At 35.2% G+C, this 26,438-nt stretch overlaps 1 protein-coding gene across 1 annotated transcript in view; it reads right to left on the bottom strand.

Moving 5' to 3' along the window:
* FOXN2 (forkhead box N2) overlaps nucleotides 1–26,438 on the bottom strand; it is a 67,559-nt gene that overhangs the window by 38,454 nt on the left and 2,667 nt on the right. The window lies entirely within an intron of this gene.

Raw genomic sequence — 26,438 nt, 5'->3', positions numbered from 1 at the left:
AGTTTAATATATCTTTAAAAATATCTAACATACTTATTAAGATTTATTTTTGTTAGTGTTCTGATTATAAAACTTCACACTTTTAGGTGAATTGGCACAATATTTAGTGTTTTCACAAATTCATAGTATATAATATTACAACAGAAAGACCTATGTATTTCACACCCAAAATTTTTTTTAAAGCTTTTAGTTTTGTTTGGATAATTCTAGTTTTATGAGAAAGTGCTTCTTAAAATGAACTGAAACCATTCAGTAACAGGTCATTAATAATGAGCATGGAAGTTTGCTTTTTAAAGCAGAACAAGTAAAGAAATACAAGGAAATCTGGGCTAGTGATGTAACGTTTCCTTTTATTAATAAAAATAATACCTCAACAAACCACACATAACTGTTACACATAATGCATGTCACTCAAAAAAGCATTTAGGGGGGCGTCTGGGTGGCTCAGTCGGTTAAGTGTCTGACTTCAGCTCAGGTCATGATCCCATGGATCATGGGTTTGAGCCCCACATCAGGCTCTGTGCTGACAGCTCAGAGCCTGCAGCCTGCTTCAGATGCTCTGTCTCCCTCTCTTTCTGCCCCTCCCCTGCTTGTGCTCTCTCTCTCTCTCAAAAATAAATAAACATTAAGAAAGCAATTTAGGGCCAAGGGACCAAGATGTGGGGTTTGAAAAATGTACTCTAAATTTCTCAGGACTATAACTAGCATAACCCAAGTAATAAATACATCCACTAATAAACCAATTCCTAAAAGACACTGCTACAAAAAAAGTAGGTAAATGTACAAGACAATTTTGCAAATTACACATTTGTATTAAGACTCCAAATCTTCTACGTTTCAGGAAAAAATTGCGTATCTTTAGCGAAGAATTTAAAAGTGGAGTTCAAACAAGCCCATTACAATCACTCTGCAACCTCTGCCTAAAGGTTCACTGTGTAAGGCCATGGCAGGATCTCAAGAAGAGGGCTCAGGATTAAAAGGTATAATTTTTTCACATTGTACAGTTCATGCATTTCTCAAAGATAACTAATAGATATCTGTATGTTTCCATGTTATGTTCAATATTACAGTGATATTCTACTCTGGAACAAGAAAAATAAAACTCCATATTGGAATTCTTGGATCATTTCCCAAAAGGTTAGAGGAGAGCACTTTTTTTAGGTCAGTATTAACAATGGTCTGAGAGAAAAGGCTTGACAGAGCCTAGAGAAGGGAAATTAAGGTACAGAATTTTGAGTATTACCCTGGTATTAGGGGTGCTATACGGATAGCTCTTTTGCCCAAAATAACTAAGAAACCTCCTAAATACAAAATGTTAGTTATTATTATACAGCTTTTTTTGACATTTGTCCATGTTTTTAATTGACTGTATCACAGACTAGGCAAACAAAAACATTTTTTTTTTCACAGTTTTACCATGTTAGGATCCCTAAATATTATTTTAGCCCTCTATGTTCTTTAAACATCATGTAAAACTTAATTGTACTGAAACTTGTTCCCCCCCCACCACCAAATTCATTAACCTTATAGCAGCAGTAATTCATTTTTACAGATGACTGGTATTCTACTTTACGAATATACCAAAATTATTATAGTCTTGAGGACAATTATTTATGTTTGAGGCTATTACAAGTAGCATTGCTATGGATATCCTTGTTCACATCTCCTGGAATACAACTGCCAAGAACTTTTCTGGGGTACACAACTAAAAGCAGAATATATTGAGTAGAATTATTGGGTTACAGAATATTCTTCTCTTCAACTTTCACTGGTCACAACAAATTGCTACCAGCAAGATAGGTGTACTGTTTGCTCCATACACCCATTAAAAATTTTTTTTGCCAACCTGATGACTATGAAATTTCATCTCCTTGTGTTTTAATTTGCATTTCCCAGATTAATAATGGAAGCTGAATATGCAGGTATTCCTCGCTTTTCAAAATTCTTATTCCACCACTTTGATTCTACAAAAGACCTACATTAGTACCTGTCAAAGAGGACTTTCGCTTTTAGGAAAAGGCAAAAAGTGAAAACAGCATTCAGTGTTTGTTTTGAAGTGTGCATTAGAGAGATGGCCCACACCTCCAGCATGGAGAGTGGTACTGGCAAGCTGCTTCCCTAGGGGAAGGAACTATACTTAGCACCTCAGCATCAAGCTGCCATAGCTTTGAAATGTACCTGTGGGCTTCTGTGCTTTCTCTGGATTTATTTTGTGCATCCCTTGTCAATATGTGTCCTAAGGCATCAAAAAAGCCTACGAGACGTTATTTTTGGGGTTTAGGAATGTTCAAAATTTTTCCATATAAATTAATGGTAATTGCTTCTTCACTTTACACCATTTTGGCTTCCTTTCTTATAACTGTTGTACTTGGTAGCAAGAGAAACCTGTATGTAAGAAACTTCTACTAATTGTCTAACTCATTTATACTGTTTGTGCACTAATCCTTATGTGTGATGCAAATATCTTTCCTTAGTAGATGGTTTGTCTTTTTAGTCTATTTATTAGTTGTCTATAAACGAAAAAGTTCTTACTTTAATATGGTAGAATTTATTAACCCTTTCCTTTATGGTTACAGTTTCTCATTTAAGAACTCCTTCCCTACATTAAATTCATGTAAGTTTTATCCTATACTGTCTTCTAAAAGTTTTATAGTTTTTGCCTTTCACATTTAAGTCTTCAATTCACCCAAAATGTATCTCTGTATTTTTATTCAACTTTTACATATGGATACACAATTGTTCCAAGTATAATTTATTAAAAAATTTTATCCTTCCTGTTGGGGGAACCAATCTGGCATTGGCATCCCTGAACATTTTTACTGGATATGTGGAGAATGAAAGGTCTTAAGTGGGCCATTTCTCAGGGTTTGTGTTTGCTACAAGCACACTTGAGGGATGACCTAACATCTCCCAAAGAGCAGTTCAAATTCTACTAACATTTCTTCTTTCATTCATGAGTTATTTAGAAGATTGTTTCTTAACTGCCATATGATTTTTTTCTCTTACTGATTTCTAACTTAAATGGACTTTAGGATACTAATCCTTTGAAATTTGTTGAAACTCGTTTGGCCCAGTATGTGGTTGATTTTTATAATGATTTGGCTGATGTTTCCAGTGATTAGATGAAAGAGATGTCCACTGGATTAAGCTTGTTAATTACTTGTTAAAATTTTCTATATTTGTACCAACTGGGGTGGTGGGGGGCTGCTTTCTTTATCAAATACGAAGGAAGATATATTACAATATCCCATTATGCTGGTGAAATTACTCCATTTTTCCTGGTAGTTCTGTTAATTTAGCTTTTTTTGTGGTTACAGTTATTAATTAGTTGCATACAAATTTAAAGCTATTATTCTTGCAAAAATGAAACATTTACCATTTCACATCAATTCTTTTCCTTTAGTAATTCTACTAGATTTAACATCTATTTCTTTTTTTATTATTATTTTTTTTTTTAATTTTTTTTCAACGTTTATTTATTTTTGGGACAGAGAGAGACAGAGCATGAACAGGGGAGGGGCAGAGAGAGAGGGAGACACAGAATCGGAAACAGGCTCCAGGCTCTGAGCCATCAGCCCAGAGCCTGACGCGGGGCTCGAACTCACGGAACGCGAGATCGTGACCTGGCTGAAGTCGGATGCTTAACCGACTGCGCCACCCAGGTGCCCCAACATCTATTTCAAATGATATGCCAGCTTTCTTTCCACTAGTATTTACCTGGTATATCTTTTTCCATCATTTTACTTCCAACATTTTTTTCCTTTTGTTTCCTTGTAGTCTGTTTTAAACCCCACAGAGCTGAACATTTTAAATATAAGGTGTAGATATACTTGTATTTACTTCTAACACCTTATTTAGTGTTCTCTAGGTTTCTCTCTCTCTCTTTTTTTTTTTTTTTGCTTTATTTTTTTCCCTGGTTCTACTTTTTACCATCTATTAGTTTGGAAGTTATATATTTATTTCTATTACTAAATTGTTACCTTAAAATTTTTACCATGAACACTTACCAAAATCCAAAGTCACCTTTAATTTTCTTCTGAGTAATAAAAAGATCTTCTGAATACTAGCTTTAATCACCTCCTCCTGGTTTATAAAATAACTGGTATTTAGTAAGTAACTAAAATAACTGATACTTTAGTTCTAGTTTTTATTATTTATAGTCAATAATACTGATAAATTATATTACTTATAATTTTTATTAATTTACCCATATACTTACCACTCTTTTTGATTATTCCTTCCTGAATCTCATACTTGCTATGACCATTTTCCTTTTATGTAAAAAGTGGTCTGCTTTTGAACTTTCATGTTTTATTTATCTGAGCATGTCTTTATTTTGTCCTTGTTTAAGAATTCTAGGTCACAGTTGTTAGATTTATTTAAACTGAGTATATCATTCCATGGCCTTCTGCTTCCATTATTATTATTGAAACCTGATATTCCTTTAAAGGTGTTCTGTTTTCTCTTAAAAATTTGCCCTTTATTAACCTCTTCTATATTTTCCATTTTCTTATCTCTCTGTTGCATCCTGGATTTCTTCAGATGTATATCTTTCATTGTATCAATTTTTCTTCAATGGGATCTCCTTACTCTAATCTATCTTTTGAATTTTAATTTCAATTACTACATATTTTTATTTCTAGAGCCAGTGATTCTTTACAAAATGTTTGCTCTTTTCCTCATTTAACCTGTCATTGAACACATTAAATGTACTAATTTTATACTTTACATCCAATAATTCCAAGCTGTGAGCTACTAACAAGTCTGATTCTGCCTATTTTATATTACACTTTGTTTCCTTAGATGGTTTGTAAATTTTTATTAAAAGCCACTCATTTTCATTAGAACTTCATCAAAAGCAACTCTTTGATGACGATGACTTGTGTTGCTTCTGTCCGATTCCTGGGAATAGTAACAATATAGTATCATTTAAAATTCTCAGCTTGAGATTTAGTGTGCATTCAGGCTGCAAACCCGTGTGATAGCTAGTTTGTGGTTACCAAATTTTCAGTAGAGATATTATTTTCCTGTTAGCATCAACACTCTAGAAAATAATTATCTTTGTTGTCTCTAACGACACGAAGGGAAAGAATCCCTAGACCACTTTTGCATTTGGAGGGTATAGCCCTTTGGGGCTCCACAGTAATGGAGAACACTGTTTCCTCCTAGGTGTACTTGGCTGGATCTGGCTTTGCTTCCACAAGGGTAAGAAAACATAAAGTCACTTGATTTGGTAAATACCCTCAAGGCAATAGCCAACTTCAGCACTCAGCTTACCTCACTAGGTTTCCAATTAGTGCTCAGTCTAAAAATTCTTTACTTTTATGCCAGAGCACCGAAGCATTTTAGCCAGCATTTTAAGTTGTCAGCAGAAAGGCTGGTCCCCTGGACTTACTTTGCCCCCAACCTTATTTTGCCATGCCAACGTCCCCAACCTTACTTTGCCATGCTGTTGGAAACAGAGGTTTATATTAGTTCCTGATGGCAATATCACTAAACTACATTATCCTTTATCTTAGAGCACTATTTTAAATTCCTTCTGCCTCAACACACTTGAAGAATCTGACTCACTCTTCTATCAATAAGAATTGCTCACTGTGACAGTGATTCCCTTCTAGAAGTAAGTAGAAGACATTTCCCAGGAGGTGGAAGGTAGTTATCAAAAATTGTGCACTTTTTTTTTTTTTTTGGAGGATGGTTCTTCTCATCCCTTTTAAAAATCATATTCTTTAAAGACAGGATGGAGTGCTAGGTAGCTCAGTTGGTTGATCATCTGACTCTTGATTCTGGCTCAGGTCATGATCACATGGCTGTGGGATTGAGCTCCATGTTGGCCTCTGTGCTGAGTGTGGAGCCTACTTGGGATTCTTTCTCTTTCCCTCTGCCCCTCTCCCCTAGTCACACACACTCTCTCTCTAAAAAATAAAAATAAGGAAAAAATAAAATAAAAATAAGTATAGGAAAGATATCTTAACCCTTTAACTAAGATTCAGGTTCATCATTATAAACAGACTTGGTAAAGAATATTTATAGGGCTGTTCAAGTACATAGGACTATTTGCCACTTTATCAGTGTTTCTCAAATCAAGGTGTCCGATGGATATATTCCAGGGGCCCAAAGTTTTGCAAATTTTCATTCTGTGCTTTTATTTCAGAGTATAAAAATGTATTTTAACCATTTTCAAAGGGAAAAATGAAAGACTTACTTAAAAAAAACTACTTCAGGAAATGATGTCAGTGATTCTTAAAATAGGATCTATAATTTTTTCTTTAAGGGATCCACATATTAGTCAATTTGAGAAACACTGCTCCACGCTAAAAGGCTTCACCTTGCTATGCTTGAGTTACTAGATTAATCTTCTTAGTTCTATATCCTCGTTCTCATTTGTACTACACACACTGTACCTGATTGATCTCTTATCTAAAATCCTTGAGGGCAGATATATTTGAGAATTCAGAATATTTTGGAGTTTAGAAAGGAACTACAATCCAAATATGATATGTTGTATGATGTGTCAGTGAGGTCTGAGGCAGTACCCCATAACAAACATGTGGATATTTCTGTAGCAAAATGTAGATTCACATTGAGAGTAAATAAAGACTATCAGTAGTCTTACAACAGTTCACATCATGTTTTGCTACCAAATGGGCCAAGAGAAAACTTTGGTTTTCAAAGCATTTTGGATTTCCTAAATCATTAATATGGGATTATAGTACCATTGTCAACTATAGACTAGAAAGCCAAAATATTCTTTTTAATTTAATTTTTTTTTTAACATTTATTCATTTTTGAGAGACAGAATAAAACATGAGCAGGGGAGGGGCAAAGAGAGGGAGACAGAATCCAAAGCAGGTTCCAGGCTCTGAGCTGTCAGCACAGAACCCAACGTGGGGCTCGAACTCATTGACTGCGAGATCATGACCTGAGCCAAAGTCAGACACTCAACTGACTGAGCCACCCAGGCACCCCCAAAATATTTTTATTACAATTTCATATAAGATCACAGTAAGATCAATAAGTGTAAAGAGTTCACCATAAAGTGCATGAATTTAATGCATAAACTTTGTAATTTTCCCCCCAACTATTTAAGAATCACTTTTTGTCTATTTGTGGTTTAATAGTTGAGGATACAAAATAAGTAACTTCCTGTTAACAGGAAATATATATATTACGAATTGTAAAATGTCAGAAGTACCTAATCATATATAGGAATTTAAATACATTCCAAAGCTAATGTATTAGCTATACTGGATTATAATTACAAGATCTCTACATCTAGCAATGTGGATAAAAGGAAGAGAAAGAGAACTGTAAGATACACGGTATTCAGAATAACCTCTCCTGGTCCTTTTTGAAGAAGTTTTAAAAAGGAAAACAAAAACAAAACAAAACAAAACAAAACCCTTTTACTCCTACTATATTCACAGCTCTGTTCCCATAGTTGTTCACTATTTTACCGTAGAATCTAACAACCATGGCACAAGTGTAAAATGAAAGACTTCTTCCTTGAGAAAGGAATTAATACATGTAATACTAGGAGATATTTAACCAAAACTTGAGGTGGCAGCATATCTGAAGTTAAAATTGTGAAGGATAAGCAATTTCATATTCTAAAAAAATAGTAAAATCTAAATCACTATATTATTCTTGATATTATAATCATATCTGGCAGTAAAGCAGAGTTAAGAGCATAAGCTGTGAAGAGATACTGTCTTGGTTCAAATCCCAGCTCTGTCACTCCATAGGATACAAATCACATGAAAATATAAAAAGAATATAAAAGAGAATATATTTTATCTATAAAATATAAAAAAGAATATAAAACATACAAACATATAAGTACACAATGAATACCAGCTACAGAGATTGTAAGTATTGTTACTGTTGTGAATTTTTTAAATTATTATTAGTTTTCTTTCTAGGGTAGATTTATAAATGGTACTCTTTCAAATACAAAAAAATAGGGTACAAAATCAGTAACAATACTTTATGTTTTGAAATTTGGAAATAAAAAACATGCTAATATTACAGAGGGATCTCCTACCACTCACTGGACTTCTCAGAAGAGTGCTGTAATAAGTTTCATCATGTTCTTTTGCGACTTTCACTTCCTTATTCTATTTGTATCCTTGCACTTCATATGTTATATCAGTATTTTACCAACTGTGCTACATGACAAAACTCTTGTTCAAATCTTTCTAGTTTAAATAATCTAAAAGATCCTAAACTATGTAAACTTTTAGAACACTTTAGTATTTTGTTATTAATGGCCTCCAAAAACTGTTAAGTTCCTTTAGTAACAGCTCTGCCTGATGCTAACATTTTCGCACACCAAAAAAAGAATTAAAAAATAATAACTACACTACCTCTGAAGTAAAAAAAAAAAAAGTTGAGTTTTCACTAGTAATGATGTTCTCAAAACAAAATGAAAAAATAGTAGTGGCAAATATGCTATAATCAAAGCAAAACAGAAACATAAATATCTACATATATAGTACATTCATTTGTATCCAACTACTTCAGAATCTACTATCCTGTTACATAATTCTTATCAAGTTAAAATATTCAAAATAATCTCTTCTTTGAAGATTATTACTTACAGAATTATGATTGTAGCATATTTATAATCCTTTTAAAATATGGGTTCATAAAAAGTGGGTTCATGAATATATTTACTCAAAACCCCCCAAATCAATCTCGCAGTCCAGCAATTCTCATGAATATGAAAGTTTTTTTAGTGTATACTTTAGTAATACAGATCTACAACAAATAAGGAATAATTGCAGTTAACTCAGTTCTATTAATGATGTGCTTAATACTTCTAAAAAAGTGCTTTTTTTTTTTTTTTAAGTTTTATTTATTTATTTTGGGGGATAGGGTGGGGAAAGACAGACAGGCAGAGGGAGAGAATCCCAAACAGGCTCCATGCTGTGAGCACGGAGCCAGATGCAGGGTTCCATTTCACTAACTGTGAGATCATGACCTGAGCCAAAATCAAGAGTCAGAAGCTTAATCTGCCACCCAGACAGCCCAAAAGTGCTTTTCAATTATATTATTGAATCTCCTCATGTTACATTTTTTGATTTTAATTTTTAATTTTATATATACTATAGTTCTTCAAGCCCTAAATCTAAGATACTATTTGCAAAATAATTTATTAATTATTAAGATTTATTTTTAATCCATTATATTACCTAGGAATTCTCATTAGGAAATAAAGAAAAGCACCAAAATATACTCAGATCAAAATAAAATATGATAGTCAATTCTTGATATCCCAAAGCAAATGTATTCTGATTTTTTTCCTTGCACCCCCCCCAGCTGATCATTGAATATTTCTTTTCCTAGCATATTTCCTAGATTTATTCAACAGCATAGTAAGATTATAACAAGATCAACATAAAATATTTTAGCAGTTTACAAATACTAATTACTTTCTAAATCTCAAGAGTTTCTCATTTTAAAAAAAGGAAAACCCAAAAAGGGTAATGAGGAAAATCAATTTTGCTATTAAAAGCTTTTACTCTACTAGAGTGAGAAGGGGAACCATGCCATCTGTTAACTGGGAAGAAGATGAAACCAACACTTGAGCAATTGTACAGAGAAACCCTGATGAAGACTTGCAGTCAGTCCTATGCTTAAAACAAGCGTCTGGCCTACAGATAAAGTTGTTTCTCACCATTGTCACTCTTCTAGTCTAGCTTCCTACTTAAAATCAGTCTCATTATAAACACTTTAAACATGTGAATTCATAAGGCATGTGGCAAATGAATATCATTTTTAAGTTATATTTAATTAAATGCATAATTTCGAATTCTCTTTTTACATGGCCTTAAATACATTTGGAAACTTTATTATTATTGACTTGCCTTCTTTCTTCCAACCAGTAACTTAATGTCATCAGTAAATCTAACACTCTTGCAAATGTCAAAAGAGCAATCAAAGAGTAGGCCCCATCTTAGATCTGTGGCTTTCTCATCCAATCACTTTAAAGTAACAATATAAAAAAAATATTTGATTTGAGCTAAGACAACAACCCTAGCAAAGGGAAATGAAAACAAATCTACCACAGAGATATGCCATAGCATAGAATACAAAGTGTTTGTGATTTTATTAGCATGTCCTGGCAATGACCTCAATTTTTCACTGTAACTTAAACTTTGTCTCTGATGAAGATAAATACATAAAAAAAAGTTTGATTCCATTTCCTTTTCCTTTCCTCACCTCCAATGTCCTTGGGAGTAAACTACTGCCATTAATTAATTGTAATAAAGTAACTTTTCTCAATGTTGTAAGTCATACCATTATATTTCCTGGATTTATTCAACAGTATAATAAGACTAGAATAAGCTCAATATAAACTATTTTAGCGGCTTACAGATACTAATTATTTCCTAAATCCTAAGAGTTCTTCATTTTTAAAAAAGGAAAACAATTTTATTCCTGTTCATTTATCACTTTGGGAGCAAAAATTAAGTGTAACATTTATTGAGCACATACTATTTGAGCACATGTAACAAATAACAAACACTAGAATTTTAACGACATTCCATTAACTCAAAATACCTGATAACATTGGTAACCCTCAGGTAAGAAAAAAATTAGACATATAAAAGGAAGGAATTCACAATCCTTCCTATTAAATAATAAAACCTTCATTTTGAATAAGATTCTCTATTATAAATACTGTCCATCCCATAAAATCCAATACTGAGATTAAAAGGTAGATTAAAATACCAAATGTACTGCAAAAAAGATGTGTGTTTGATTATAATGCTACATGATGTCATGTATCCAGGACAACTGAAGCATTATGGTCTCTCAGGGATAAAACTGCCTCTTGGTCATAGATTTAGGTGACACAGCATGTGATCCATTGTCTCTACACAAAAAATGTGTGCAGCTGCATTTTCCAGTCAAGAAAGAGCAGGAAGGGGGGAGGGGGGGGGTTGGATACAGAATACAAAAGGGTCAAAGATTTGTCTCATAGGGAAACTGTTTTTCAAATAGGGGTAAAAAAATAAAATTGAGTGGAGGAAAAGACCTTCCTCCAACTCATGCAGAAAGGAGAAAACACTAAAATCTGGGGGAACAAATTCTGTTGTAACCTTCCACTGAATCCACTCTTCTTCCCTAACTTGCCCAGGTACACAGTGTAACCCATGGTTTAAATACAATTTCTATCTAAATAATTTTATGCTATTTGTACTCAGTATATAAAATTGTCCTACACATTGTTGCAGTACTTGTCTCTTAAAGTGTCTGTTGTTCATCAGTTTCTTGGGGAAGTTAAAATAAAGCAATTGCTTTATAAGAAAAAAAAAAACAACACACACAACACATTTGCTTCTAACCAATAAACAAACCTGGTATTTTCCATATAAAGAACAAACATTTTTCTTTAAAAAATGAATGCTAGTACCTAACCCTACCTTTCACACACAGAAATGCTGATCCAAAAAGCAGTACCACAAAAGATCTAAATTCAGTGAAAATTGTTTTCTCTGATAAGGAAAATGGCTGGTTCTCGTAAACATTTTTTTAAAAAGTTGATAACATGGGGCGCCTGGGTGGCTCAGTCGGTTGAGCATCCCGCTTTGGCTCAGGTCATGATTTCACAGGTTCCTAGGTTTGAGCCCCGTGTTGGGCTCTGTGCTGACAGCTCAGAGCCTGGAGCCGGCTTTGGATTCTGTGTCTCCCTCTCTCTCTGCCCCTCCCTCCCTCACACTATCCCTCTCAAAAATAAATAAAATGTAAAAAAAAAAGTTGATAACAAAATGACATGAAAAACTTCTATTACTATTTAAAACATACCACTAATTTAATTTACATGTTACTGAATATGATAGGGAAATTTAAAAATGCAGTACTAGCTCTTAGAGTAAATCTAGCTTAGAAAACCCATCTTTTCTCAACCTTTGGTACTACAATCAATGTGGTGTCCAAGGAAAATATGTTAAAGGCTGGAAAACACTAACAGCACATAAATAAAAAAATAAAAGTAATCACTAAAGGAGGGAAATATCCTTGCCATATAGAATTAGAAGTAATATCACCTATGTTACAAACTATATAGTGACCAGTTAGCCAAACAGCACTTTCGTTCTTTGACAGTCCAGTACTGACAGCACTGAAAAAGTAACGTTGACAGGAACAAAGTTACAGAAACCTGAAAGTCAACAGATCTAATGTCCTAAAGGACCAGGGTAAATTTGGTTGGCATTTGAATACAAACAGCAAATATACTGTCATCAAAATTTACTTATGTAGAAATGATTTTCAATGCCTCAGTCATGCAATAAATCTACTACAGCCAATTAAATGGTTCCACTGAAAATAAGCATTTTTTAAAAGTACATCCATGATCAGAAATACATTTAATACAGGCAGAAAATATCTTATCTTACTAATAGCCCCTTATGTCAAATTTGGAAAGCAAAACTTAGGACTCTATACCTAATAAATTTAATATACTGATTTGAAAATTTTTTTTAATGTTTTATTTTATTTTTGAGAGAGAAAGAAAGCGAGGGAGGGGCCGAGAGAGAGAGAGAGGGAGGCACAGAATCCAAAGCAGGCTCCAGGCTCTGAGTTGCCAGCACAGAGTCTGACGCGGGGCTTGAACCCACAAACGTGATATCATGACCTGAGCCGAAGTTGGACGCTCAACTGACTGAGCCACCCAGGCGCCCCTAATATACTGATTTGAAAGGTCATTCTAAAAACAACACAAAAGTATGATTAATTAAAAGTACAGGTTTTTTTTTAATGTTTATTTATTTTTGAGAGAGAGAGAGAGAGAGAGAGAGAGAGAGAAAGAGCATGAGCAGGGGAGGGGCAGAGAGAGAGGGAGACACAGAATCTGAAGCAGGCTCCAGCGCTGCAAGTGCTGATGCTCAGAGCCTGACTCGGGGCTCGAACTGTGAGATCATGACCTGAGCTGAAGTCTGACTCAATCAACTCAATCAACTGAGCCACTCAGGGGCCCCTAGAAGTAAGTACATTTTAAGTAAGACTCAACTAACCCTCTGGGGCACCTGGATGGCACCTGGGCTCACTGCTGTCAGTGCAGAGCCTGCTTGGGATCCTTTGTCCCTCCTCTCTACCCCTCCCCTGCTTGTACTTTCTCAAAAATAAACTTAAAAAAGGTTAACAAAAGACTCAACTAACCCTCTATGTGTAATTACTGAAATAAAATATATTTATGCTAAAAATTATTAAAGATATCTTGGGGCACCTGGGTGGCTCAGTCGTTAAGCATCCGACTTCGGCTCAGGTCATGATCTCGCGGTCTGTGAGTTCGAGCCCCGCGTCGGGCTCTGTGCTGACAGCTCAGAGCCTGAAGCCTGCTTCAGATTCTGTGTCTCCCTCTCTCTCTGACCCTCCCCTGTTCATGCTCGGTCTCTCCCTGTCTCAAAAATAAATAAAACGTCAAAAAAAATTTAAAAAAAAAGATATCTATGTTATTAAATAGACTATCTCCAGGACATTTTAGAAAGTAACACTTAACCTAATAAACATTCAAGTTCCTAAATAAACTTACATGGAATATAACCTAAATTCTTTTTTTTTTTAATTTTTTTTTTCAACGTTTATTTTTTTTTTGGGATAGAGAGAGAGAGACACAGAGCATGAATGGGGGAGGGGCAGAGAGAGAGGGAGACACAGAATCGGAAACAGGCTCCAGGCCCTGAGCCATCAGCCCAGAGCCTGACGCGGGGCTTGAACTCACGGACCTGAGATCGTGACCTGGCTGAAGTCAGACGCTTAACCGACTGCGCCACCCAGGCGCCCCTATAACCTAAATTCTTAATAGCCAAATCAACTGTAGCTATACATAGCTAAGAAGTCTAGATGTCACTACTAGTAGATAGGATCAGCCACTGAATGGATGTTAGTTCCATTTGATAATACAGAGAATATTGACAGCAAAGTGGCTGCTTTTCTTCTTGGAGGCAGATCAGTGTTTGTGGTGGTGGTGGTGTGTGTGTGTGTGTTTGTTTTGACCTGTTGCATTTGGCTTGTGAGATATTCAAATAGAATGGTCATTTGGGATATATGTGATCTGAAGTTCAGAAGAGAGTTCTGGTCTGGGGATAGATTTTGGAGAAATAGTTAAATCTGAAATCTGCCCATCTTTCTCCACCTTCATAGTCACGACAGTAGTGCGGAGCAATATTTCATTTCTCATCTAGGTTACTATAACAGTAATCTATATGAATGGTACCCCTCATAACTGTGTTCTGCACAAACATATGCAGTGGCTCTGACAATATGTTTTTATTTTATTTTTGTTTTATTTTAGAAAGAGAGAGCTCGAGTGAGGGAGAGGGGTAAAGGGAGAGAGAGAATCTCCAGCAGGTTCCATGCCCAGTGCAGAGCCCTACACGGGTGGGGCTCAATCCTACAATCATGACTTGAGTCAAAATCAAGAGTCAGACACTCAACTGATTGAGCTACCCAGGCATCCAGACAATATCCTTATAATTAGTCTCCCTGCATCTATGCCTGATCCTCTCTTAATTTGCTCTCTACAATACAGAGTAATCTTATAAAATGCAAATCTGACAAAGTCTCTTTCTTGCTTTATCCATCAATGGGGCTCTTAAATCCAAATGCAAAGTCCTTTACATGGTATATAAGGTCTGGCATGACAGCCCCTATCTAACTTCTTTGAACACATCTTTAGCCACTCTTTCCCTGGTTCTCCCCACTTTAGATGTCTAAATAGGCCATGCTTTCTCCTCCCTCAGGACCTTTACAAACGTTACTTCCTTTGCCTGATATACTCTTCATTTCACCTAGCCCTGGCTGCTATTTGTCATTCACAGTTCAGCTTTAAAATCTTAAGGGAGGGGCGCCTGGGTGGTTCAGGCAATTTGAGCATTCTAGCCTCAGACTCTTGATTTTGGCTCAGGTCATGATCTCACAGTTGGGAGACGGAGTTCCATGTTGGGCTCCGTGCTGGGCATGGAGCATGCTTGGGATTCTCTTCCCCTCCCAGCCCCCCCACCCCCACTGCAGACGTGCTCTCATCAAATAAAATAAAATGAAATAAAATAAAATAAAATCATAAGGGAAACCTTCTCCACATCCCAAACTAGAGGGGGCCTTAAGTTCTGTCTTTCCATAATATCCTATATTTTTTGATAACATTTATCTTGAGATGGCTTAATACATATCTTTCCTAACTGACTGAAAGCTGCATAATGGCAGAGCTGGTTGTCTGTTTAATGCTCAAATACTTGTTGTCTGTCAGATCTGGGTTCTAGCTCTGCAACCACTTAACTTGGACATCTATAAAATGAGACGGTTGGATTTTTGTTCTATACTAATCTAAATGTTATTAAAAATGGAAATTCAAGTATTAATAGCTTTCCTGTAGATACATACATGGTAAGACCTATATATATATATCCTACCCATATGTATACTTCCTATGTGTGTTTGTAGAAATCACGTACACATGATTTATGTAAATGAGAGCTAATACTTTCTTATATGAAAACATTTACTGAATGTTTATGATACCAGGAATTGTTTTAAACTTCACAACAACTCTACCAGGCAGATTAGTGTCCATTTTATATAATACGGAAACATATAAAGAGAGATAAAAGGTATGTCCATAATCACAAACTCTGAAGGGAGTATAGCTCCAGAGCTCATACTCTTCACTACTTCACTAGCTGCCACCCTGCCCAGACTGCTCCATTAACTACAAAAGATTTTTTAAAAAGTACATACTGTCATCAATATATCTGACTCAACATCTATACCCTCAAGCTTATTCTTCTCTCCTGGAAGTTAGTCCAAACTAGACTATTCCTGCCCAAATACTTTCTGTGCATTTCTCTATTTAGATTATTGCTTCAGCTATTCTAACACCTGGATTGTCTAGCTTCCCTAACACCATTCAGCCAAAACCCTAATGACAATTCCTCCATGTAATTACCACCTGAACTACTTTTAAAGATGTTTATCTCTCCTATGTTCCAACTGTATTTATTCCTCCTTTTTTTTATGGTTATTTCTGTCAGTAGCTCAAAGCAAACAACAGAAATGAAACCACTTTATAAACACTAAAGTTCTATACCTTATAAAGGACTTAAGGCTAAAACAAACAAACAAGCCCAAAAAGAATAGAAAACAATGGGCACAACAACCCTAAGTAATTTAAGCAAGTATAACCTGGCTGTCACTTGCTGCCAACCACATTAGACATGCAAAGCCCAAATTATACCATATTATTATGGTATTTTTATCAAACTATATGGAACAAAAATTTGAAAGGTGAAATGTGATATTCATTAAAAAATATTTACTGAGCAATCGACATTCAAGCACAGAAAACAATGCGAGATACCATGTTTTCCATTCTGCTTGGCGAGCCTTTCACTTAAATTTTAGTTCTCCACTTAGGAAGTATTTGCAAAACAGTATCAGAAAACTTTTTAAGCATTAATTATTTTAATTCCATCTGAACAACATGCTATTTTGAGGTAGTAAATGAAGGAAGTCTATAGTAAAACTATTTATATGAAGCACTGCTAACAGAAAAGTTTACAAAAACAAATAGAGATAATGAGTTTATTAACAGTAATGATACACCATTAGTAAACTTCCATTGTAACTAAAAAATTCACCTCACCTAATCCCACTCCTTGGGGAAAGTTGGTTCCTAATCTCTGTGTTTCCACAGTACTCTTGAATCTATGTCTAGAAGGGTATGTCTCACACTGTAATTATTTACTTACACACATCTGATTCCTAATGTACATTAAGCATTTGCTAATTATTAAATGAGTATCTTCAGCTTGCACAAATTATTTAAATCTTTTTGTTCTTATAAACATCAAGGAATATCCCATTAAGCTTTCTGATTATTTCATATTTCTGAATTACTATCTTTATATAAAGGAACATCAACAAGTTCTCAAAACTAACCATTTTTTTCTCCATAATGTAAGAACGCCCTAGGTACAAATAATGTAGGTTAGCTTTTAAATATTGGAAAGAGCTAAAGCATTAAATGTCAAAGCACTAACACTTGTGTATTTGCAACAGAAAGATAGTCTCATGACCCTTTCACAATTTCCCAAAGGATCTTTAAGAGACTTTTAAATGCTCTCTCAACTAAGAAGAAATAATCAGGGCAAAACAACAGGTTCAGAGTGCTATGACACGTAAAATCAGTGGACAGCATCATGTGGCAACAATTTTAGAAGTTAAGTTTTTTGCCAAAATTTTAGGGGGTAAAATATATAACCACTCCCCAAATTACAATTATCAGGAAGAGGATTATGGAAAATGGCAGCTGTGGTGGCAGCAAATTTTTAAGTCCTTCTGAATCTTTACATAAAACACAGAGCAACTAGAGAGCAAACCCAAAAACCATGGGTAATTTTTAGAAGAAAACTATTTGATAGTCTCACCACAAACCCTATAATACAAAAGACTGAAACAAACCACCAACAGCCCCAACCTTCTTTCCCCCCACTCTGCTCCCAATCTGTTTTCTACTGGTGTCTAAGTGAAAGAAAGCAGAGGGAAGCAATGAAGTGTCTGAGGAACTTGAGAACAGAAGCACAAAATAGCCAAAAGGTATTCAGTGGCAAGCACTGAGAGAAAATTTGTGAGAAGCTAAAATTACTCTAGCATTGAGTAGGTGCAAGTGGTTCACAGTAAGGCCTATAGGCCTACAGCAGTCTAGTCCCCTTAGGCTATTTGAAACTGACACTTGGGGCTGTCTTCCAAGACAGACCTTACCCTTAAGAGAAAGTCCTGGGAATGAAAACAAAATTGAGCAGGTTAAGGACAAACAAGATAAAGAAAAGAGAAGGTCCAAATAGAAGTGTCAGAGCAGAACAGAGCCAGGAAATCTCAGAAAGCCGTCTACCATTCTTTTTAACGATGCACAAAAACAATAAAAGAGAACTCTGAAGTTAGAAGAACTAAGCCTCCTCCTAAAACTTCAAGAAAACTATTTTCATATAAAGAAACAAGTCAAAGTATTGAGGTTGAATATCATACAAAGTTACAATAAGAAAAAAGAAACAGGAAAATAGTTAAACTCAGAAGCAAGGGAGAGGGGGGAAATGGGAGTTGTTCAATGGATATAAAGTTTCCATTATGCAAGATGAGTAAGTCCTAGAGATCTGTTGTACAACATAGTGCCTCCAGTTAACAATATTGTATTGTACACTTAAAAATTTTTTAACAGGGCAGATCTCATGTTAAGTGTACTTACCATACCACACACAAAAAGTAATAAATAAAAGAAAAAAGGGAATAACATCCTACAGACAATGAAAGCATGCCAGAGATGCTCACAGAAGAGATAAAAATGAGCTTCTATTTCAAAATGAACTTAAAAAATTATGTAAGACAGGAAAGAAAAAATATATCAAAATTTAAAAAGCTCAGGAAAAAATGACAAAATTCAGGAAAGAATCCGAAATAAAAGGGAAAAATCATTTCAGGAATGAAGACTTAAGTTCAAGAAATATAAGAAAAAATAAACATACAAGATAAAGTCTTAAGAAAAACAGAAGGTGAAAAGAAAACAAAAAAAATAAAAAAGAAGGAAGGGTGCATGCAAGCTTAAGTATAGTGTCTAGGGAAACATAGTAATAAAACAAAAAAGAAATTCAATTAAGCAGTTTCCAAAAAAATCAGGTTATTAGTTATTTTTTGAAGGAAAGGAGTTGTTTGGGAAAAGGCATACATGGAAGGGCTTCTAAGGTAGCTGGCAAAATTCTCTCCCTTTACCTGGAAGATGGTTACATGGGTGTCGGTCTCATAATTCACTAAATTACACATTTGTTTTCTCTTCTACATTTTATTTTACAGTAAAAAAGGATAAAAAAGGAATTTAGGAAAATCAAAAACCACAGATACTAATTTAAAACTACTTCTACGTATCAATGGAAAACAGTAACAAAAAGCTTTTGGAATAATCTTCAAACCAACATAATAGAATTAGGCAGCAAACCGAGAGACCAATTTTCCCACAATATTTCGCCCTTATATTTGGCAAACAGGATGATGAATTAAAAGTCTACTATCTTAAGGGCACCTGGGTGGCCCAATCCATTAAGCATCCGACTCTTGATTTCAGCTGAGGTGATGATCTCATGATTTGTGCAATAGAACCTTGTCTCTGGCTCTGCACTGACAGCACCAGAGCCTGTTTAAGGTTCTTTATCTCCCTCACTCTCTGCCCCTCCCCCGGCTCCTGCCTTCTCTCTGTCTCCCTCTCTCTCAAAACAAATAAACGTTAGAAAAATATAAAACTCTATCTTATTATAAAGTACCTACCTGTTCTGTTTCTCGCATACTTTAAAACGTATTTGACACTTACTGATTCTTAGAATAAACTGCAATATTTAAAATGCATAAAAGATTTTTTTCAGTAGAGATACTCTAAAACTGCCAAGAAAATTCATCTTTGTGACAAATATGGTAGTCTTCAAAATAAATATAATTAAATTCAACAAGCACTTATCCAGCACATATTTTCTATGAGGTATTTACACTTTAGACTGAAGAGATAATTAACAACTATAATAATAGAAAGCTATATATAGTAAATGCTTTGAGAAAGGTACAAGGTACTGCAGGTTCGGAAGAAAAAAAGGGCATTTCACCTGCCCTATTGCATTAAAATTCTAACCACACCCTTCTCATATTCCTTCAATCTGTATTCTCCAGTATGGCAGAATCATCTTTCAAACACCAAAATCCCCCTTTAAAAACTCTTTACAAAGTACAGTACAGTACATAGGCAATTTAAATGCCTTACAAGGACAAGGTAGACAACAAGTGGGTGAAGCTGGTTTGATGTAAGACAACAAAGAATGATGGAAACTACCAGCGAGAAGGAAGCTACTCACAAGCTTTAGGCAATTACCACCATGTAGGAACATGAAACCAATGTTGCTGTAATGTTCAATTTTTTCAAGAGATGACAGAACTCTAGTCATTTCATGTGAAATGTACCAATATTTAAATGTTGGCAAATAATTCAAAATGTAAAAAAACCAAACCAAACCAAACCAAAAAAAACCCCACAAGCCAAACAAAAAAACAGCTGTAGGTAAAGTTTGCCAACTCTGCCTTCAGAAATGTGCCTGATATTAATATTCCAGTAGCTGGCTCCTGAGTGTCCTCAGAACTGAAAAAAGACTGTCTTCTTAATTCAAAGCAAAGGGAACAACTTTCTCTCTTATAATGTTTTTCTCTTAAAATTTTCGGACCTGCTACCATTAGTATGCCAGCATAAGCCAGCAGTTGACAAAACACAAGAAAAAATAGAAAAGTAACATTTATTTGATAGTCACCTCAAAGTTGCTTGACCAATTTTTGGTTGTTATTGTTTTCATGAACAGTTATGTTCATGGTCACCATTTTACACTACATACACGTTATATGGTCAAATTTTCTATTGCTAAAACTGTTTCTAGATTATATGATACAATCAAATGTATCCATGTATTTTTTGTTCTTTAACAAAAGAACACCATGAGACTCCAGAAAACCATTAGCCTAGTAAGCTCCCTGAACAATCTGGCTCCTGTGTGCCACTGCTTCACACCACTTCAAGTTTCCTGAATATACTATGCTCTTTCACTCCTTTCGGTTTTTAGATGTATTTAAGGCTCTCTACCCCATTTGTCATAACTGCTCAGAGTCAGTAAAGCCTTAGTAGTAGTAGTCAGAAGAGACTTCCTTGAATTACTTTTTTTCCCATCCTGCTTGCTTAGCATCCTATATAGAACCTTATTATAGAACTTACTTGCTATTTATGACATTTTTGTAGAGATCCATGATATACATATATAACTGAAACAAAGTGAAATCATACTTTTACACTTAACCACATATAACACACTGAAATTTTCTATTCAATTTTTTATTTAAAAAAATATTTCTAATGTTTATTTATTTTTGAGAGAAAGACAGAGCGTGAGTGGGGGAGGAGCAGAGAGAGAGAGAGAGAGAAATCCAAAGCAGGCTCCAGGCTCTGAGCTGTCAGCTCAGAGCCCGTTGTGGGGCTTGAACCCACAAGCTGTAAGATCATGACCTGAGCAGAAGTCGGATGCTCAACTTACCAAGCCACCCAGGTACCTCTTCTATTCAATCTTTTAAAAGAAATGCTGATTACAATTTACCACATAGGTTCTATCATCCACTTAAGAAATACTGCACTAGAATATAAATCCTTGCAAGCAGCACTCAATACATTCATTTTCATGCTGTAGTACAGACCACTTAGTAAGCAAATATTTAAATAAAAGAATAAATATAGCAGTACCCTGTACTAGAAAAGTCAAAGAGCAAGGCAGACCCATCAGCCAACAAACTTCTATATATACAACCTCTGACAAATGACTTAACCTCCTTGAATCCCAAGGAGTTAACACCATTTACTTAACTCATTATAACAATAAAGTAGTAGCACTGCTGCCACAGATTAGGCATTCTATAAATGAGGCATCAAATGAGGGAAGATGGTCTGGAAATATCAGTTTCTTCTCCCTACCATGTATTTTTCCCTACTCCTTCCAGGAGACAAATCAAGATTCAAGTGTCTCATCCTGGCAAATACCCATTTCTTAAAGACTTTAGGTCACAGTACAAAGAGTATGCATTTTGAAAATTTTAACGACTTGGTTTCAAATACCCAGCACTGCATTCACATAACTTCTCATTATCTTTCTCTATCAATAAGAATAAAATACTTCCTGTAGGGTTAAGAGGAATTAATATATACTATATTATACTCTATATATCATATAACTACATGTCCAGTATAATGCCATGCCAGAATATAGTAGGTGATCAATAAAAGATAGTGATTATTGCTAGGACTACTACTGAATGTTGTTCAATCAGCATACAACAGGTAGCATTTAAACTGAACTTTTAAGGATGGAGGAGCTGGACAAAGGCGTGGGACAAACAAGAGGAACAGCAAAATCTTAACTTACAAGAAATCTCTTCTTTTTCTGTTATTTCCTCTTTTAAGATAAAGAAACCATAAGAATGTAAGTTTATCAATTTCCTCAATTCTCTACCTCTAAGGTTATGAATAAAACTCAAAAGTACTATGTTAACTCTGTCTCAAAATTCTAACTTAAGGGGCGCCTGGGTGGCTCAATTGGTTAAGCCTCTGACTTCAGCTCAGGTCATGATCTCGTGGTTCGTAAGTTCAAGCCCCACATCGGGCTCTCTGCTCTCAGCACAGAGCCTGCTTCAAATCCTGTCTCCCTCTCTCTCTGCTCCTCTCCCATTCTCTCTCTAAAAAACAAAAATAAACATGAAAAAAATTCTAACTTAAATATTAAATTATGCTCAGTGGGCTGTAAAATATAGTGTGAAAGGTATAAATGTATTAAATACATTTTAGAAAAAAATTCAGTTAAGAGTTCAAAGTAAGAGCACTTTGTAGTTAACCTAGTTAACTAGAAAAAATTAACTGAAATGTTCATTCAAGAAGACTTTAAACAAAAATCTTATTGTCCAATAAAATTGACAGTTTTATTAATAATATTCTCAATAACATTCCCAATGTTACAATGGCATCACTCTTCTACTAAGTATACAGTGTCTTCCCTCCAACAAAGTTCATCATCACTTTCAAAACTTTAATGTTTATTTTCTTCAACTGCATTTTCTTTTCCATAAATAAATAATTATAGCCTCTCACAAAGAGGAAAGCACAGGGTCTGTTCTTTTCCCAGTATGTTTTCCCCAATATATCTTTCAGACCACTTCTAAGTGGCAAAAGCACCAAATAACTATTAAAGTACAATCAAGAAGCCAAGAATTTTCTGGGGTACCTGGGTGGCTCAGTGGGTTCAGCACCCAATTGTTGATTTCAGCTCAGGCCATGATCTTTCAGTTTGTGAGTTCCAGCCTTGTCTTCAGCTCTGCTCAGACAGTGCAGAGCCTGCTTGGGATTCTCTCTCTCTGCCCCTCCCCCGTGTACGCACGTCTCTCAAAATAAATATTTAAAGAAAAAAAAAAAAAGCCAAGAATTTTCTTATACAACCTGTAGACTTTATAGGATCTGAGGATAATTAATAGTAATTAAACTATCCTGGTAATTTAACAGGAATACATCTATTTGGGGAGAATCAAAGTGATTTTTTGTTACCTGTGTTGGCACAAAAGGCAGTTAATCTTTATGATAATAAGCATATCTTCTACATGACTACTTAAGTAAAGAGATTTATTTAGCCTTTTAGGCCATAGTAATATTATGTTTATAACCTTCAGTGAAACCAAGATCTATGTGAGGGGATAAATTCCATTTTACATTTATAACAGGCAGATTCTAGGAAAGTAGAATTCTCTTGCTCACCACTATATTCTTAGCACATAAATACAGTAGATGCTCAATAAATATCTATCCAACTTTAAATATTTATAGAAAAGCTAATTAGGTTGAGGGAAATAAAAAAATATATGAATCAAAATTAGGTTAAGGCTTTGAGCATGGGATATGCTTTGCAACTTGCTTTCAAAGAGTAGAGTATGGAAGGAAAGGGGGTGGAAACCTGGCAAACAAAGCCCTCAAAGAGTGATCAAGATTATCATCAATTTTATCATATTGTTATTATGTGCCCTTAGAGTAATGTGATGAGAATGGCACTTCACCTCTGTTGTCTTCCTCCCTAAAACCTATATGACTCCAGTCTAATCATTAAGAATCATTTATCCCCTCACATATTAGGCAAATCTCAACCGAGGGACATTCTCTAATATCTCTGACTAGTACTCCCGAAAACTGTCACAGTCATCAAAAACAAGAAAAGTTTGAGAATTTGCAATTCTGGAATAGAAAAAGAACACTAGGGAAAAACTAGTGAAATCTGAAGAAAGTGCATAGTTGTTAGAAATGTAGCAATTTCGTTTCCTTAGTTATATAAGTTATATAAGCAGTTCACAATAATGAAAACTGAGTGAGGTATACTCTGTGTACTACCTTGCAACTTTTCTGTAAATGTAAAACTATTCTAAATAAAAAGGTTACTTAAATGAAAACCGAGTAAGGAAAATAAGGAATACAAGAATCAAAATCCCTTGGAAACAAATGATGATAAACCTTCTTTTCGTCCCTCTATGTTTGGAAGTAAGACAAAGATAGTATTCTCCTATAGTGGAAATAAAGTTATTAATAAACAATACTGTAGGCATTGTACAAGTCTATAGTATTAATTATGAAGTTACATATGATCAAAGCAAATCCCTTTGAATTTTAGTTTCCCAAAGTATCATTCTTCATCCTCAACATTTCATTAACACTGTGACAAAAATTCATAACATTTGCTGTCACTTCTATATTGAAGTGATTATCCCACATCTTTAATCTTTAGTCACTAAAGGTCATATTCCCCTTGCTTTCTCCCACGCATCTTACACTCAACTAAACTCACCATCTTCTTGATGATGCTTCCCTTCCAAACTTCCCTCTCAAAGTTATTAATTTTTTTTCAGTAGATCTCTCTCCTTCCCATGCCTCCCATTCCCGTAGTTAATAATTACTATTAACACTGCTGTCAAATGAACCTTCCTCAAATAAGGATTTTATTATATTCCTAGGTTCAAATGTCATCTCTTTTTTTTGTACTAAACCATATTTAAATTCAGAAGTGATACCTTTAAGGCCATCCATAATTGGTTATGTTTTTGTACCCTTCACTTGTAAAGATCTTTCCGTCCATCTTTCTACCTCATTCCATAAGTCTTGCCTTTCCTTTATTCAGAAAATAATTCAATCCTCACAAAGCATATCACATATACACAGGAAAATAAGACTCTTCTGGGTGGCCAAAGACTTTATAATTTTCTTAGGGTGATAAAACCTAAAAAGATGAGGGGTGCCTGGGTGGCTCAGTCAGTTAAGTGACTGACTTCGGCTCAGGTCATGATCTCATGGTCTGTGAGTTCGAGCTCCGCGTCAGGCTATGCGCTGACAGCTCAGAGCCTGGAGCCTGCTTCAGATTTTGTGCCCCCGCTCTCTCTGCCCCTCTCCGGCTCATGCTCTGCCTCGTTCTGTCTCTCAAAAATAAATAAATGTGAAAAAAAAGTAAAAAAAAAAAACCTAAAAAAATGACTAAAAAAGAACATTGAAGGAACACCTGGGTGGCTCAGCTCAGGATCTCACAATCTCACATTTTGTAAAATCAAGCCCTGCATCACACTCTGCGCACACAGTGGAGAGCCTACCTGGGATTCTCTCTCTTTTCCTCTCTCTCTCTCTCAAAATAAATAAATAAACATTAAAAAAAAAAGAACATAGGAATCTTATTCAAAGCTGTATCCTTAGTTCCTATAACATGAAAAGGGCTCACAAAGTGTTTTTTTTAATTTTTTCTTAATGTTTATTTATTTTTGAGACAGAGAGAGACAGAGCATGAATGGGGGAGGGTCAGAGAGAGAGGGAGACACAGAATCTGAAACAGAACCAGGCTCTGAGCTGTCAGCACAGTGCCCGACACAGGGCTTGAACTCAGGGACTGTGAGATCATGACCTGAGTCGAAGTCAGACGCTTAACTGACTGAGCCACCCAGGCGCCCCCCAAAAAGTATTTATTAAGTGAAAACAAGGCAGCATAGAATGCTACAGCCAAAAGAATTACATGCTATTCAAAAAGGTAAAGAATTTTCAGTTGGGGAGGTGAAGGCAGGTCTAAAATTCTATGATTCTAAGGCTCTCAGGGCAGTCGAAACTCAAGCCTGAGTATTTCTTCAGCGGTTAAGAAGATGTGTGCAGGTATATTTCCAACAGAAAAATGCTACACCAGCAAAGATAAGTAAAATTGTTATACCACATTGAAGTAGTGAATAAAGAACAGTTCCTGAAGGTTAGTGGAAGATAAGATGGGATTAAACAAGGACCAAAGTTTGAAAAGTCCTGAGAAGAAATTTGGTATTCATACTTGACCTAAGGGTAATACAATTCATGCTTGACATGAGAGTGATACAATTTTCAGAAAGATTAACCCAATGGGAGTAACATGTTAAACTTTAGAAATCAAGAGCCTTATTTCTTGATTCAAGAAAGCCTCCCCTAACTACTTAAACCCTCTAGGTTCCTTCTCCTTTTAAGCCTTATACCACTTGCCTGCAGTATACAATTTAACTCCTAATTACATCTTCTCACACAGTAAATTCTTAAATTTTCACTGGTGTTAATCTAGTCTCTTCAATCAAAGAATAAGGATCAAATCAAAGATCTCCATTTCTTCCTAAGAAATCAGCAAAGCATTAGGCCCGTAAAACTTTATTTTTGGAGGACTTTTTGCATTTATGTAAAACCTACTTACTAAAAAGACAACAATCTAAAAGCGACACACACACACACACACACACACACACACACACACACACACACAAAAACAATGATAGCTAAGCAATAAGCTACCACA

Source organism: Prionailurus bengalensis, chromosome A3, assembly GCF_016509475.1.
Source record: "Prionailurus bengalensis isolate Pbe53 chromosome A3, Fcat_Pben_1.1_paternal_pri, whole genome shotgun sequence".
NCBI lineage: Eukaryota > Metazoa > Chordata > Mammalia > Carnivora > Felidae > Prionailurus > Prionailurus bengalensis.
This window is presented reverse-complemented; position numbering and strand designations above follow the sequence as displayed.